Below are 12,740 nucleotides of genomic sequence, written 5' to 3'. Positions count from 1 at the left end.
GTGTTTTCTTTTAAAGTTATACTTGTTTTTTTTATTTTCTTTTAAGAACACTGTGGGCTTGTGAAATATAGTTTATGGATGTACAAATATGACCCTGGACCCATATCAAACCCAGACCGAATATCTTTTGAGTGAAATTCTCCACAGGAGTGATGCTAGGCTGAAGTGATTTTCAGATATTTCAGGCTGTCTGGGTACATTATGAAGCTGGAGGAGAGCTGTAAAACAAAAGCCAAGGACCTCAAGGTGGTTTGGAAACTAGGAGGGTGCTTGAAAATTCAGTATGGATTGATGACTAATGCTGGTGACAGTGAAGGCGTCTCTGAATTTTTTTTTTCAAGAACCTTTTTTTGCAGTTGATTCACAGAAGGACAAAATGACTTTGCTGTGTCTCTGTGTTCGAAAATCAGTTAATTTCTGTCCTTTGATTAAAATAACCTCAAGGAGAAATTTCGAGACATATAATTGAATTGCTCTGTTGAGCCTTTGGACTCCTAGGTAAGGAAGTAGTTTCAGGGATAGATGTGTTCTCTACCTAGAGATTGCCCAAGAGCAATGAAATCGTCCAGCAAAATCTCAAGGGAAACTCCGTAGAAACAGGCGCACACTAATGGGAGCGCCACCGCTGATGCTTCCCTTCCAGAACTCTGTACAAAGGGATTTGTCAATGCCGGTCATTGGCCATTAGTTAACTTGGAGACCAGTTTCTTTATAGAGATGTCCTAGGACTGCTCTCGCATCTCATGGCCATGGGAGGGCTGCTCTTTGTAGGTAGAAATGCATGCTTACATGCATAGTAGCAAATATAGCACTGAAGTTCAGTACTGAACTTAGCATTGGTTAAATACTAGGAGCCAGAAAGAATCCACTGATCCTCTTGTCACAGGCTTGTTTTGTAGGCGTAAGAACTGGACTCCGAGCCACTGGATGATAGGACTGCAAACAGCACTGGAATTCCTTGGTTTCATTGTTTGTTCTCTGAACCACCTTTGAACCCAATAGTGATGGGGCAGCTAAGAGCAATGCTGACTTGAGCTGAGTGACAGCTGAGGAGTGGTTCAGGTTACTGTCTAATTTTGAGCTGTTGCAGGAGAAAGCTTCAGGTAAACCGACCCACGGTGGGGGTTTGGGGGATGTACATGTGTGAAGTGTGGAGACCTGACCTAACCTGCTGTCTCGTTTCCCGCCTCCCCACTAATGCTCTCCTAGTGATTGTGCCAGGGGTGAGCCTATGAGTTGTTCATTAAGCCTGCTTGTCATTGATGACTGAACCTGAGAAATGCTACTGCATCCTTTTTCCTTTTACAAATAGGAACTCCTGAGTCTGCTAGGGTCTCCTTCCCAGCATCCCATCAGTGGGGTGTGAGTAAGAAGAATGGCTGTCACTTCTGTGCCTCCTTCTGTCCTTCCCCTCACTTGGCCATGGGTGCAGTACTAGTGAGCCAGTCGATACTACTAGTTTAGTGTGATTCTTGAGAAATGGCAGAAAGACCTGATAAGGGACCTGGCTGACCCTAGGAAATAGCGGCCCACTCTCTGTGAATTGTCTGGTACTGTAACAGGGTCTTATCTGAGCTGTTGCATGGTCAGATCTTGGTCACAGAACTTTGGCGTCTGCCTCAGAGCACTAGAGGCCCTGAAAAGGCTAGAACATGTTAAATATTAACTTGTAAATGGTAGTGTTTCTGACTCAGCTTCCTTATTGTCCCTGGTTTTTTCAGTTCTACAGGAGCTGAAATGCTGCTCACAGGTCTAGGTCATTCTTCTCTCTAAACAAATGCTATGGTTCACTCCACTTCAGTGCTCGATGGGTGTGGCTTTGGGCTTTGATTTTTGAGGGTCACCCCTGCATAGTGACTGGAGTGGTTTTGTGCTTGAGGAATTGGGATGTATTTCCACTCTTAATAAGCTTGTAACAATCCATTGATAATTTATGTGATAATGCTCCCGAAGTGCTGATGAGCACTGAGGGGAACTTAGAGGCATATGACCTTCATTCTCTGTGGCCTGGGTGGAATCTGCATGCGCCCATGCTTCAGTATATCAGAGCTCAAGGTCACAGCTTCTCTAAGCTGTGGTTCCTTCATGAAAAGGAAAAGAATTTGCATTATTCAGCAGCCTATCAGGCGTTCTGCGAAAGTTCAGTAGGTGAGGGGCACTCGTCCCGTATTTCTTGTTATTTGCATTATTTCCATTGTCCTTGTACAGTGCTGCAGTGCGTACCTTCTCAGAATGTTGTCTTAAACACTGAACTCAAGACTGAACCCTGGGTATTTTTCAGGACCGCCAGTGCCAGATTGCTTTCTGACGGGTTTGTGCTGATTGACATTGACGTTAACAACCCAGGACGAGCCTTGTGGAATATATTTTATGAACTAAAATAGAACTTGTTGTACCTAAACCTTGCTGTGTGTTTATAGAGTGTAGAGCAGTGCTAGTGAGAAGCAGACAGCAGGCACTTCCCACTTGACTCTGTACCCTGCTCCTTCCCTGTGACTGCCACCACCCCCACCCTTCCTACCCCCACCCGGCCACTATATTATGGGTTATAAGCTAAATATAAACTAAGATCTAAGCTTGAAGTCAGTCTTTATTTCTTTCTTTTTCCCTTTTCAAGGTAGAACTATGTGGCAATGACTCAGTCTGCCCCAGATTTAAAAAGAAAGAAAAGAATTGGTTCCTGGCCAATTGGAAATGGGCAGAACCATTTCGTCATATTCCTTGCCTTGTTTTGACTTAGAGAAATTATGTGCTTCATTGTCATTTGAATAAGATACATTAAATAAAAAAAGAAAAGAAAAAAGAGTAAATGCACAAGGAAACCCAGGGTAGATTTCCTTACAGCAATCTTATCGTTTGACTAGATAATGTCATTTTCCAAAGGACTAGTAACAGTCCTGAAGTGATCTGGTTTTGTGGGAGTGGAGGAGGGAATATTGGAACAAAAATGCAATGGTCCAGGAAGGAAAGGGAGGGATACTGTTTTGCTATTGTGAAGGATGTCTTTCAAGGGAGGAAGAGATGAGGGAACTAAAGAGGGTTCCTTGCGGGGGGGGGGGGGGGGGGGGGGGGGGGGGGGGGGGGGGGAGGGAGGAAGGGATGGGATTTATAGGGTTCTGGTAGGGAGAGAGAGGGCACTATAGGGGTTGGTTCCTGTAAGGGAGGAAAAGATTGAGTATTTTGCTGTCAATTTCTGTTCAGTTGCTTTAGATTCATTTAAAATTCTTTAAAGCCTTAGTTTCTTTGTTTCTGATATTCCAGTTCTGGTTAAACTGTTGAGAGAAATCTGAAAGATTTTGCAATCTAGGAGGTCTGCAGGACCCAATAAGAGTTACAGACTTCTCTTTAACCTACTCACATCAGAGTCTGTTAGTTCAAGGACGGAACCCAGGACCACTGAGAGAAACACAGAAGTAGCTCTCAGAGCTTTTCTCATGACAAGTTTTTACCCTAACATTGACTCAAAAGACATGACAGCCAGATTCCTTAAATGAAGTGCAGAGTCTATACCTCACCTCCAGGAACTCTGCGTTGACTGCTCTGGATGGAGTAGACCTTGGGTGTCCCAGGTGATGTTAGCAAGCTGTTTTAAGTGGAGCCTGATCCATCCCTATGCATGCATGCATGCATGCACATGTGCGTGAGTGTGTGCATTCAGGGTTGTGTAGAGAATCTGGGAGAGAAACTGATTAGACGAGAGACTACTACTTGAGTGTTGAAGTAGTGCATATTGTGATTCCCTGGCTGCTCGCAGATGTCAGCTGCTTAAAGTCTGACTGGACATTCTGTGGGAGATTCTGTGTTCAGACAAAGTGGTACTTGGAGTGGTGGGAACTGGTTCCGATCCTGTACTGTGAGGAATTGTTGTAAAGGGGGCTAGCAAGAAAGCCCTGTAGAAGCCATTTAAAGTTCATGAGATGGCAGGCTTAGCCGCAGTCAGACTTACAAGCGCTTGCTAAAGAACCCTGAGACATGCTTGAGCATGGACCAGCTTACAGTCTCAGACTACAGTTTGAGATATTTTGTTTGGCATTAAAAGCCAGGCAATTTGAAGAAATTGGATCATATCCGTATCATTACGTACTGTTTACTTAAAATATTGGTATTAGTGCTGTAGGCTGTAATAACAAATCTTGTAATGTGTGTCCATCCATAAATTGTTACTCGTTTTCCCACTGCTATTGGCTCACAACCCAGCACCAAGAAAACACTGTAGAATAAAACCGATATGCTAATGGAGACAACCAGAGTCAGGGTGTGTGGGTTTGTGGCTCACTTCCCAGTTCTGTACACTAGGTGGTGCTAGTGTCGCGCTGTGAATACCCACAAAGGTCTGATCCCATGTGTTGGTGTATTTTTACCACTTGGGGTCACTTAAGGATTACCTGACTTGCCTCTTTCCCATCTAAGCAATCACAGATTCCAAGGAATTATTTCCCCATTACATTTGTCAGAGTCTGTGGCTTTTTTTTACCTAGATCTTGAAGGCCAAGAAGTGTGAATTGGGATTTTTTTCCTTAGCGAATTGGCCCCACATGGTTAGTGCCTGGGTGGTTCCTCCTGTCACAGTATGGTGAACTACCCCCCACCCCAAGCCTTCTCTTGGGCCCACCATTGGAGACTTCTCCATATAAAGATTTTCCATACATGTCAGGATTGTGCTTATGCTAATTGCTGTGCTCATTAACATCTCCAGAACTTGGAGTGCTTTTTCTCAATCATTTCCTTTGATTCTGCCTGTCTCTGAAAGGCCAGCTCTGAGCGAAGGGAGGTGGGTATCACATTAACTAATTGCTGACACCCACCGCCTTTCTTGCCTCCTATGCAGCTGATCCTAGGAATTACACCACTGCCCCTGGAGAGCATGCTAGAAATTTGTGGAATGGCCCTGGTGGACTTGCCTGCCTGTGGGTGGGTATGGGTGAGGACAAGGGCAGGATGTGTGGGCTTGCACAGCTCGGACAATGAGCCTAGTCACTTCATATGGCAGCTCAAGGGGACTTATGTGAACACTCAAAATGTGGATGGTCTTTCAGATTCTCCCTTCTCAGCAAGTAACTTGTATTTTTCTTCCTTTCTTCCTTCCTATCTTTTTTTTAAAACTTTCCTTGATGTGTTTGCATATTTTATGTGCCTGGTACCTGTAGAGCTCTTAAGATGATATTGTATCTCCTAGAACTGGCATTATACATGACTTGAGCCAACATAGGTGCTGGAACCAAACCCAGGTCCTTTGCAAGAGCAACAAATGCTCTTAAGTGGGAGCCATCTCACCAATTGTACCCCTTCTGTTACCAATGAACAGCTTCTTAGGTGATGGAAGCAGAACTGAGTCACCAGCTCAAGAACATCCTCTGCTGGGGCCATTTAAATCTGTGACAGGAATTCATTTGGTTTCTACCACTGAGTGCACCGTTAAACATACACTCAGTGTTATATAGTTTTATCATCTGTGTCAAACCCACCCAAGAAAATGAGATAGGCCTCTATTAAATCCAAACTAAGATAGACGCTTAAATCCTTTATTTCCCAACCTTCCTCCTTAAATCCTCTCAATTCATACCACCAACCCCCATGTAAAAACAATAAGTATCATTTATTGGTCTATACCGTGAACTTGGCATCATTCTAAGTACCCATCCTGGTTCAGTCCTAACAACCCAGAAGCTAGGTTACCTTCATATTTCCCAAGCATCACCAAGAGGGTAGTTACTAGTTTAAAGATGACATTGCTGGAAAGTAATGGTGCTAGGACTGCCTTTATTCTTATGCTGTTGCCTGCTGGGAGATCTTCCCTCCTTCTTGACTGTCAGGATCTTACCCAGTGTCAGGGCCCTGAGTCATCCTTCCCACCCCCTTGAATGAAAAGTCTGCTCTGGAATGCCACCCAGAAGCCAGATATTTTGGATTCTGACTCATGTAAGAGCCAGCACTATCCTTTTTCAGGTAAGGAGCCTGGGGCCCAAGGGTCTTGGATGTTGAGTTTGTCAAGCCCTGGAAGGTGGGCTTTCCTGCTGTGCCCCTCCAGGAAAACCTCAGCTCATCTCTTTGTCTCCCCTACACATTATAAATTAGCTCTAAACTCTCTAAAACTGTCACATACCTATTCCAGGTTGGTCAAGGTGCTGCTAGAGCAGTGGTTCTCAACCTGTGGGCCACCAAAGGAGTTGTATATCAGATATTTATATTACCATTTATAACTGTAGTAACATTACAGTTCTGAAGTAGCAATGAAATGATTTTATAGTTGGGGGTCACCACAACATGCAGAACTGGATTGCAGCATTAAGAAAGCTAAGAACCACTGCTCTAGTGAGAGGCTTCTGGGCTACAATGCCTCTTCTCCCTCTACAGTGTGCAGGCATTCTTACATTGTGACATTTTCCAACTAACGAGACTATCATGCTTAGATGATGGAGAACTCCAACAGAAAAACACCAAGACTTTTCACTCCAAGCAGGAAACAATATCCCATAGTGTAGTAACCCCAACAGGATAGAAGAATAGACCACTTTCAGTAAAAAAACAAAACAAAACAAAAAAACCAGCTTTTTCAGCCTTCTCAAGAAAACCTTTAACCAAAATCTGAGCATGATTTTGAGCATATGGGCCCCAAGTTCCAATTTGCTATGGCTGAGATTTCACTGGTACGATGGACCAACACTCCCAGAGAAATATGTGAATTCATCGTGGCTATTTTTGCAGCACTGAAGCTGGCACACTTCCAAGCTGAGAACTTTCTGCTTTAGCAGCTCTCGGTTATTTGAGGCTGGATGACTCACTTAGTGTAACATCCTCTTGTTTTCCTCCTCCTCCTCCTCCCCGGGCCCCCTCCCACCTAAGAGGGCTGGCAGGGGCAGGAAGGGTTATGAAACTCAAGCTGCTGTTGAGGACTGCACTTCTTGTCAGTTTTTGGTAGTGCTTTCTTGGGAACCACTCTTCCTGCTCCTTCACGACCTCCCTACTAGGCAGCTCACCTCTGTCTTTATGTGAGCTCTAGACCTTTTGTTCCTTCCCCCACCAAAGTATATGCTTCCTGCATTTTATTTACCTGCTTAGACACACTACTACCTCTTGCTGCAGAGAGAAGGGCATTTAAAGCAGGCCAGGGCACAGTGTGGCCCAGCCACAGCTGCTAGTAAGCATTGATTTGTTAAACAGGGAAAAGAAAGGAACGAGAGAGGAGTAGGCAAGTTTCGTGACCCTTCTGTGAGGATCCAGCTAGCAGAGTTGGGATGACAAGTTAGAATATGTTAGCCTATCCTGGAACTTGTTCTGTAGACCTGGCTGGCCTTGAACTCACAGATCTGTTTGCCACTACCTCCCAAGTGCTAGAATTAAAGGTATGTACCACCACCCAGTGTAATTTTAATTCTTTACCCCTCTGTAAAGCAGGAATAATTATTGTCCTTTAAGGAAACTATGGTTTTAAAGTAACAAGGTAAAAATTCAAGAATACTAGTTGGATAGTTCAATACCTGGTTTTCAACCGGAACTGGAAAGTCTTAATCATAACTGGCAGAATATAAACTGAGAAGACTCAATCTTTAGAGGCCCCAACAACAGAATACATATCCCTCTAGTGCACAGGGAGCATTCCCCCAGAATATGGTAGTCCATAGACATGCCTCAGTCTGCTCAAAAGACTTCGAGCTACCCGGGCACCAAACACACTGGACCGAACTTGGAAGTCAACAACAGAGAGCATCATAACAGTAAACAAGCACAAGGAAGAGATGGAGCCGCCATGTCCAAGACGGAATCCTGAGAGAAGTTAGAAACTTCTCTGAGAAAGGTGAAAGCAGAAATGGTAGACAGCTAGGGGGAGAAGCTAAAGCAGTGGCTAGAGGGAAATTTATAGCTGTGAATCATTGTATTAAATGGGGAAAGAGGGGAGCTAGGGAGATGGCTCAGGGCTTCAGAGTGAGTGCCTGCTGCTCTTGCAGAGGACCTGAATGTGGTTCCCAGAACCCACTCATAACTCCAGCTCTAGGGGATCCGACTCCCTTTTGGGCTTCAGAGGACACTAGGCACACACATGGTACACATACATACATGCAGGCACTTGTACATACACATAATTTTTTCAATTCAAGATAAAAAGAGAATCTCATGTTAAATTCCCATCTTAAGGAACTAGGGGGAGTAAAGAGAAAAAATAAATCCCAAAGCATGCAGACGGAAGGAAACAATAAAGATTAGAGCAAATGTTAATAAACAAAAAAAATGGAAACAACAGAAGAAAATCAATGGAACCGGAGAGTGGTGTTTCCCAGAGATGGACAAAGCTGGCAAAGCTCTGTTTAGGAAGAGATGAGGTCATTTTCCCAAGGTGACTCCAATAGGGAAAATCAGAAGGAGATTCTGGAGGAAGGCAGAGTTAGTGTCAATGTTCAGGCTGCACCTCTAGCTCCTACTTAGCCTGTAAGCGCTCAAGGAGCGGGAACTCCTGTCACTCATTTGCACATCCCTAGTGCTTTTACTCTGAGCCTGGCACACAAGAAAGGCTCCGGAAATGTTTGCTGAACTAAAATGAAAAGCACACTCCTCCCCATCCTTCGCCACCATCTGTGAACAATGATAAATTATGCTTCCAATGCAGATCGAGCTGAATCGCACAATTTCTGATGAGAGAAGCTGGAAACAGCAAACTGCTAGTCCTTAAAAATAAACCCTTCAGCTTCAGAGATTTGGCCCAGAAATGAACCGGGTTACAGCTTAAGCCCTGACACTCAGTTTATTACCCTGGAGCCAAAGGAATGGTGCTTCTGGCTGGAGAGAGACTTGATCACTTTAGCCTGGCCCTGGGCACCAGGTGAGAACTCATCTGCCCTGTCCCTGTCTGGATTCCCAGGGCGATGGATACTGCTTATAGCCAGGACTGGCCCCTCCTCAGATGGATCTGATCAAAGGGAGCCCCCAGACCCAGCCCCTCCCCAGCCCCCAGAGTGATAGGTTAGGAACAGAGTTCAAGGTCCTAGCTCCATGTAGAACATAGATTTCTGCCATTCCCTGTGAGTAAAATGTGAACAATATTGATGTTAATGAACTCTGGATCCTGAGAGGCTGGAAGAGAAGGGAACCCTGATAATACTCAGTGGGACAGATGCTGCCACATGCTCAAACTGGTGTGAAGTGTAACCTGTTCCAGGACCAGGAAAGATGGTCTGGTCTTCACACATATTATCTCCTTGGCTGATTAGGAGCTGTGAGGGGAGCCTAGGTCACTCGGAGGCTTCTAGAAGTTACCCTGAACTCACCATGGTAGGACAAGGAATCCAGGGATTTGGACACCCATGTCCTCTGGGCACTCCCCCACCTCCTTAGGCTACTTGGGCCTCCGCATGTGTGAATTTCCCAGGAAGAATGCTTGTGTGGGGCAGGCAGACACTAGTGCACATTCGTGTGTGGTTCTCCCAGGCGCAAAGGCAACAGCTGCTTTCCCCCTCGTCTCAATTTAAAGGTGGTTCCCGGGGAAGCTTCAGATGTGGAATTGACCCTAAGTTGAAAAGATCTTTTTAGGGCAAGAGCTTTGTTCTTGTGAATTTTCTGCCTCACCAACCATGGGGAATGTGAGCCGGGAGGGAGAAGTCTGTTAAAGAAGTTGGTCATTCATTTCAAGAGCCAGGGGCCTTTCTGCAGAAGCATCGCCTCCCATTCTCTCGGCCTTTTGATCCCCTGGGGCTCTGGACAGGAAGGCGCAGGGCAGTGGCCCTGATCCCCAGAACCTTCCCACCTGCCGTTATGGGGTGCAGAGAAGGTCTTTAGCTTGTCGTTAAAAGGAGCTTTCATTCTTTTTTGAAATTAATAATCTCAAATTCCTATATTAAAAGTTAGAAAAAAATCCACCTTTTGCCCCCAAGAAAGTGATGAACAGACATTTGTATTTGATCAGTTGTAAAATGGTTCCTAGATTATGCTACCTCAGTATCTGGCTCCCATCCATTGCTCAAAATGTTGAGCGTGGATCTGGTTCATTTTATAATGAGAATGGTGAGACTGGAAAGACAGACAATGAAACCCATGAATACTGATGTGACTAGTAGATTCATCAGTATTAGGTGCCGTCACATACCACTGTACTCTCAACAGGAGCCCAGGCACAAAGGACTCATTGTATGTTCTCTTGAAAAGAGGTACAGAGGCAACTGTTAGTTTGAAGCTGATAAAGTTGACACTCTGTCATCAGCTCTTCAGGTTCATTCTGGTTTTCTGTTTTACTCTCCTTAAGCTTGTGCCTTCCTCAAAGAAGCTACTTTAAGGCTGCAGGAGATGGCTCGGTGGGCAAAGTGCTGCCTACGCAAGTGTAAGGACCCGTGTTCAAAGCTCCAGCCTCCAGGTAAAAAGCTGGGCTTGGAAGCAGGCACTACAGTCCTGTAAGGCCAACCCTGGGGGAGGCAGAAACAGGAGGATCCCTGTCATTCTCTCCCAGACAAGCAGCAGAATCCAAGAGCTCCGGGTTCTGTGGGAGACTCCATCTCAAAAAATCAGATGAAGAGCGAGAGATGGAGGAAGATGCTGACGCTGACCTCTGCCACAGAAATGAGCAGCGCCTTCCTCCCAGTGCGGGAGGTGTACAGGAGAGAGAGGGTACACGAGAGAATGACAAGTGTGAGGATGGCAGAAGGAGCAGAGACTCAGGGCAGCTGCTGTCTCAGAGGAGCCCACCCCAGGGGTTCGGAGGAGGGATGAGCAGCAGTTAAACTGGCTTAATCACAAAAGAGAAGGGGTGAGCTCACATCTGAGGGAACACCAAGGAGAGTGGCCTTAGAAGGAATCTATCGAAGGAATGTGTGAGATGGCAATGGGATGTGGTTTCTCTGAGTTCCTAGCCTCTGCTATCCTCTGGGTGGCTTTATTGACATTTTTATGCTGGTCAGTCCCAGGCTTGTGGCCCCTGGGTCCAGCAGAAATAGAGATGATTTTGAACAAGAACCACAATAGAGTACAACCAATTGTGACAGATTTTCGGTCCCGTGGTGACACTTAGATAGGGGATTTAGTAATGATTGGTGAGACTGGATTGTGTGCTTACAACCTCCCTAGAACTGGAGTCCCTGTTGGAAACTGAGTCTCGTTCACAGTGGGACTTAAGAGCGGAAGGCAGGGGGTTCAAAGACAATGAATAAGGTGTAGAAGGAATTGCTGTCAGGACCCTGATAACAGTAAGAATATAGGATAAGGTAGCTATGCATAGTTGTGATTGACAAGCTATGCTCTGAGCACCGATTTCTCTAGCTGCAAAGCTTGAGTTCTTTTTGTTAACCACTGCTGCCTGGCAGCATCCTGCCCTGGATGCTACTTAGCTTCTTGGTTTGGTGCTTGCAGGTCCTGCTTGGGTTCAACTGAAGTTACTGCCAGGGCAACCAAAGGTAACTAACTCCTGGCATGACATAGACGCTCAATACATCACTTTAAAATGAATAAATAATGATTCTTGCCTTGATCTGTGCTGGCTGCTGCCCAGCGGGCTGCAGAGTTGGAAATCACAAGTTTATCATGGCTTTTGTAACCTCCGTGAGTTACAAAGGAGACCGGAGAATAAAGCTTGTTAAGAACAATGGCTGTCACTGAGCACTGGAAACTTTCAGTAATGACCTTTCACCTTTCTGAGTTCATTCTTTTTATTAATTCTCTGATAATTTCACACAGGGATACAATGTATTTTGATCACATCAAGCCCACACTCCCCTCACTACACCCTGGTCCCAATTTCATGTCCGTTTTTTCATAAGTCACCGAGTCCAGTCAGCACTGTCTGTGGGTGCACAGGTGTCAGACCATCCTTGGGCACACAGGCCACTCACTTCCTGAAGAAAAGTAAGTCTCCTGATACCACTAGCTTCTAACTGCCAAAGCTCTGCAGGTAGGAGTGGGGATTAGCATGTCTTTTTTTTTTTTTTCCATCCCTGCTAGAAGGACTTGATCTTGTTTCATGTGAGCAAGCTCATCAATGCAATGGCTATGCCATACCCAGAAGATATATATCTCTTAGGATCTTTGTGTCCCCTCTTCTATATTTCCCAAGGGGTGTGCGTGCGTGTGTTTGTATGTGTGTGTGATAGATGTCCTACTTAGGGCTCAACACTCCCAAGCTATCTTCTGTAGTCTGTCTTTTATTTAAGACTTACTTATCTTAAAATGTTATGTATCCACTGGTTAGTTTTACATCAACTTGACATAAGCTAGAATCACTGGAGAAGAGAGAGCATCCGTTGAGAAAATAGCTTCATAGTATTAAGCTGTAGGACATTTTCTTAAGTAGTGATTGATGGGGGAAACTCTAGCCCATTGTGGGTGGGCCGTCCCTGGGAGGGAGTCCTAGATTCTATAGAGAAGCAGAGGAATAAGTCAGTAAGCAGCACCCCTCCATGGTCTCTGCATCAGGTTCCTGTCTTGTATGAGTTCCTGTCCTGACTTTCTTTGGTGATGAACAGTGATATGAAAGTGTAAGCTAAATAAACCTTTTCCTCCACAATTTACTTTTGGTCATGGTGATTGATCACAACAATAGTGATCCTAATTAGGGCAGAAATTGGTACAAGGATAATAGTGGTGTATTACAGCAACGGACCTGATCATATTGTTCTGGGGAGGATTGTGGAAGAACTTTGGAACTTTGAGCTAGAAAAATGATTAAATGTTGAGAGCTCTGTGGGATGTTCTGTAGGAGCTTGGAAGATAATTTTGAGAGCAGCACAGATGATGAGGGCCTGGATTGTGAAGTTTCAGAGGGAAGC

At 45.1% G+C, this 12,740-nt stretch overlaps 1 long non-coding RNA gene across 1 annotated transcript; it reads left to right on the top strand.

Annotated features, from left to right (window-relative positions):
- Window positions 1–804: 804 nt before the first annotated feature.
- Window positions 805–12,414, top strand: LOC115032759. Its single transcript, XR_003838358.1, has 4 exons — window positions 805–1,103; window positions 8,603–8,815; window positions 10,232–10,339; window positions 11,329–12,414. It is a non-coding gene; the product is annotated as an uncharacterized LOC115032759 (long non-coding RNA).
- Window positions 12,415–12,740: the final 326 nt, after the last annotated feature.

This window comes from Mus caroli, chromosome 12 (genome assembly GCF_900094665.2).
Source record: "Mus caroli chromosome 12, CAROLI_EIJ_v1.1, whole genome shotgun sequence".
NCBI classification, from domain to species: Eukaryota; Metazoa; Chordata; class Mammalia; order Rodentia; family Muridae; genus Mus; species Mus caroli.
The sequence above is the reverse complement of the archived record's forward strand: the minus strand, read 5'-3'. Positions and strand labels throughout refer to the sequence as shown.